The following is a 4,768-nucleotide window of genomic DNA, read 5'->3' on the forward strand; positions in this document are numbered from 1 at the left end:
TGATAAGGTGCTACATGCCATCTGTAGCAAGAAGTATCTCAATCTCTTCAAGAAACTGTGTGTGTCGGACACAATTAGCTTCACGCGTGACATCTATGTGGAGCATATCACCGGTGTCCGACAAAGGTGACTAAGTACCCTGACTGGGGTTTTCCCACGGTTTCCCCCAGCCTCCCAAGGTGAATACCGGGGTAGAAAGGTCACTTGAGGCCGTGGTTGTGACTGTGTAGCAGAAAGAGACTGCTTACCCGATTTTGACAGACTACAGCTTTGTAGTGAGTGCATAGTGTAGTGTAGTGTTCTTGATATAAAAGGACAATTCTGGACATTTTAATGCCAGGTTTTATATCATGAAGAGTAGTGTTGTTGTGCCATTTATTGTAATTTTATCTTAAACATTGAAAATAAAAAATATATGTTCTTATCAGCTTAATATCTGATACGTCGTGCATCGCACGACCAGAATATTAAATTTATTTTTGGAAATCGGCGGAGTGCTAGGGGCTTGCTCCACCTCTGTCACGGGTTAGCCCGGTATTGCAGTACAATCGGGATCGGCCCACCCTAAAACAAAAAAGCAAAAATAAGTTCAATATTCTGGTACTTGTTCATTTTATTACTTGTTTATAAAAATGTTGTATACGGGAAACTACCTCACTCCTCATTTCCCTAGTACGCTACTTCAGTGACGCCTAGGCTATTTATGACAGCTGTTGGCGGAGCTGCAGAGGATCAAACCAGCCTACGAGCTGAATACCCAACATACAACACAACACAATAATAATAATAATAATAATAATAATAATAATAATAATAATAATAATAATAATAATAATAATAACGGTATACATGGAATACACTGTTGCGCACGAATAGTTGGCACATTTAATTTTAGAATAAGAACTTTATTTTTCACAGAACTCTAATGAAATTTTAGACATATTTCACTATATCACATGTTCAACGTGGCCTCAACTGCGGTGGATAACCAGTTCGAGACAAGTACACATGTTTCTGACGACTTCTCGGCAGAGGTCTTCATGAATTTTACTGCAGAGCTGCACAATCCGAGCACGCATTTCCATGCGGCTTTGAGGTCTTGAAGCGAAGAGTTTTTTTCAAATAGGCCCATAAAAAGAAATCACAAATTAAATTTCGATTTTAAGGAGGCCAGAGAAATCCGCCATTATTGTTTTTAAGGAGGCCAGAGAAATCCGCCATTATTGTTGTACTGTGGATGACGATGAGACATTACACGATCGCATATTACTCCCCTCAAAACCTCAAGAACATCGTTAGCTGTGTGAGGTGTTGCACCATCTTGCATAAACCACTGTGTATGAATAAGGATAGCGACAATTTGGGGCACAAATTCATTCCCCAGCATGTCCTTGTATCGCTGTGCATTAACTGTCTGACTGAAGAAAAATGGTCCGATTAACCCATGACTTGACTGAGCTACCCACTTTCTCCCCATACGCGTTCTTTCGTTAATAATGTCTGGTTTTGCTGTAGCCCAAAACCGCACTTTTTTTATTAACTGCCCCGTTAAGATGAAAATAGGCTTCATCAGAGAACCAAGTGTTAAACAGTACTTCATCTTTACCTTGAGTCCATAAGGCGTACTGAAAATTCTTCTGTCTGTGGAGGTCTGTTAGCTTGTGTAGTACAGTCATTTTGCACGTGTACAATTGAAGGTCACCGTGTAACATTCTCTGAACTTTCTTTCCACTTTCTCTTGAAGCCCCCCCCCCCCGGTTTTGACTTGTGTGGGCTGCGCTGCATGGCGACCCTCGCCGCAGCCATGTTTTCAGGACACCGAACTGCTGGAGCACGTGGTCGCTTTTCTTCCTTCACACTGCCTTGTTCTTCAAAGTTTCTGTATAAGCGAAGGATGGTGTTCCTTGCTGGTGCCCATCTAGTCTGAAATACAGCTGGAAATTTCCTTTGTGTCGCCGTAACACTTTTTTGATTCGCAATAAAAGATTACTGTTTTTGCGCGCTGCTGAACGGAGAGTCGGCCGTGGTCGGCCATCGCAGAAAGTTCACTGGAATGCAGGCATTTGGAGACAAAGCAGCAGTGTCACCTCTAGAGATATTTCCATGAAACAGGGCCGGTGTGTGCGAAATTTCAACATCATAGTACATAAGTTGCATTTCATATTTGCTTTTAAATTGTGTCAACTATTCGTACACCATCCTGTATAATAATGCTGTACAGCATTGCCGGATATATCCTTAATTGTGTAAGTATAATGCTATCTTAATCACGAATTCCTTGCTTCTCTTACGGTAGTAACACCTAATTGATCGAAATGTTTGCTACATATATTTACTTGTTAACGATAAATATCTTAAAACGGTCGTCTATATCCAGTTTCCAGGAGTTTAGCTTCTCTAGATTTGCATATGGAAAACTCATGATATACTAAACCGTCATTATGAATAATCACCTAGCCATACTAGGCGTCCTTCATGGATACGATACTTTTTCAATCCTCACGTATGGCACTCATACGTGACTTGAGAGGCAGAATTCTGATGGGCAGTAAGGGCGACATTTCGTAATTGCTCATTTTTCGTCAAGCACCTTCGTTTAATTTTTGGTATTTGCTTTACGTCGCACCGACAGATAGGTCTTAAGGCGACGATGAGATAGGGAAGGCCTAGGAATGGGAAGGAAGCGGCCGTGGCCTTAATTTATTAAGGTACAGTCCCAGCATTTGCCTGATGTGAAAATGAGAAACCACAGAAAACGATCTTCAGAACTGCCGACAGTGGGGTTCGAGCTCACTATCTCCCGGATTCAAGCTCACATCTACGCGCCCCTAACCGCACGGCCAACTCGCCCGGTCCTTCGTTTAATACTCCATCCACATCATTGTCATATATTCCAGCGGCTGTGTATATGGAGACCGAAAGTGTATTCATTCTTATAAAGTTTGAAAGAAATGCCCCAAGGAAATGTCATCTGAAAAGTTGAATGCTATTTCGCACAGGCTGCATGCTGAACATTGGTGAACGACGGGTTGCATAAGCATCAGAAGGTATTAATACATGTTCCACCGAGCTTGACAGCTGCAGTCGCTTAAGTGCGGCCAGTATCCAGTATTCGGGAGATAGTAGGTTCGAATCCCACTGTCGGCAGCCCTGAAGATGGTTTTCCATGGTTTCCCATTTTCACACCAGGCAAATGCTGGGGCTGTACCTTAATTAAGGCCATGGCCGCTTCGTTCCCACTCCTAGCCATTTCCTGTCCCATCGTCGCCGTAAGACATATCTGTGTCGGTGCGACGTAAAGCCAATAGCAAAAGAAAAAAGTGCGCATCCTTGCGGAACATGGGTGAATATGAAAATCCACAGACTGTTTCCAGTCATTCGACTGGGTCCGGAATGGAAAAAATGAAGCCCCATCCAACGGCGAGGAAACGAACTGTGCCGGCTGCCGAAGCCTGTCGCACTCCTCTGGGGCAATGATTAATGAATGGCAGATGAAATGAAATTATATTGGAAAGTGTTGTTGGAATGAAAGATGACAGGGAAAACCGGAGAAAAACCGGTCCCGCCTCCTCTTTCTCCAGCACAAATCTCACAAGGAGTGACCAGGATTTGAAACACGGAACACAGTGGTGAGAGGCCGGCGCGCTGCAGTCTGAGCCAAGGAGGCTCTACCGGAACATGGGTACCGTAATCTATGTCGCACATGCACCATGCTGAGCATTGGTGAATGACGGGTTGCATAAGCATCAGGCGCTATTAATGCATTAACTTGAGGAACATGGGTACCGTAATCTATTTCGCACATGCCCCAGGCTGAACACTGGTGAATAACGGGTTGCATAAGCACCAGGCGCTATTAATGCATTACATGGGTACCGTGATCTATTTCGCACACGCCCCAAGGAAATATGGAACTGCTTTCGTTCTTCCCTATAACGGCCCCGATGATGGTAATAACTAGGGCCCGGATTCTAATGTAATTACATATTCCATTTCCTTACTTGTAGACAACTGAAAATGAATAATGTTGGCGAATTGTGGTTCTGATATGGTCATATATGTGTTTCATTTTACACATTCTTACATATTCTTAGTAATATTAAATTTCATGTGAAGAATGTAACATTTTTGTACATACCTAGGTAACTATTAAAAACATTGTCACCTCGTTTACTTTCCAGACTATAGGAACATATTTGGCAAATTTAATCTCATTTGGTATACCAGCAAGATACCCGTGCTTCGCTACGGTATTATACTTAAATTTATAATTGAATTCTTAACGTTTTATAAATAATCCGCCGAAATTCGCGATCTGACTCGTTTTCTGAGAGAATCCGCCAAAATTCGCGATCTGACTCGTTTTCTGAGAGATTTCGGTAAAGTTCCTCCCATTTTTCAAACTTTCTTTCCAGCAATCGATTTCATACTTCCCGGGCTAGGTCCATGTATTCCGCCCGATCAGTTGGGTTCCTAAATCTTTGCCATCTTTTCCTATAGGCATTTTTAATATGGATCAAACCCCTGAGGAGATCCGGCGTGGTGTCTTCTCGGGTGCCTTGGCGGTACTGAACCCGCGGCCGGACTGCATTCGTAGTCATTACCCGCCCAGGACCCGTTTCCAGCACGGTGCGCACATTTTGACGACGGTCCAGAACATTATTATTATTAGGGTGGATGATATTAGTTGAATTTAGGTTATTATTATTATTATTATTATTATTATTATTATTATTATTATTATTATTATTATTATTATTATTATTAT

General features: G+C 42.3%; 1 non-coding gene across 1 annotated transcript; it reads left to right on the plus strand.

Moving 5' to 3' along the window:
• The first annotated feature begins 383 nt into the window (after positions 1-383).
• Positions 384-568, plus strand: LOC136876589 (U2 spliceosomal RNA). Its single transcript, XR_010860623.2, has one exon. It is a non-coding gene; the product is annotated as a U2 spliceosomal RNA (small nuclear RNA).
• The last annotated feature ends 4,200 nt before the right edge of the window (positions 569-4,768 follow it).

The sequence above is a fragment of the Anabrus simplex genome, chromosome 6 (assembly GCF_040414725.1).
Source record: "Anabrus simplex isolate iqAnaSimp1 chromosome 6, ASM4041472v1, whole genome shotgun sequence".
Classification (NCBI taxonomy): Eukaryota; Metazoa; Arthropoda; class Insecta; order Orthoptera; family Tettigoniidae; genus Anabrus; species Anabrus simplex.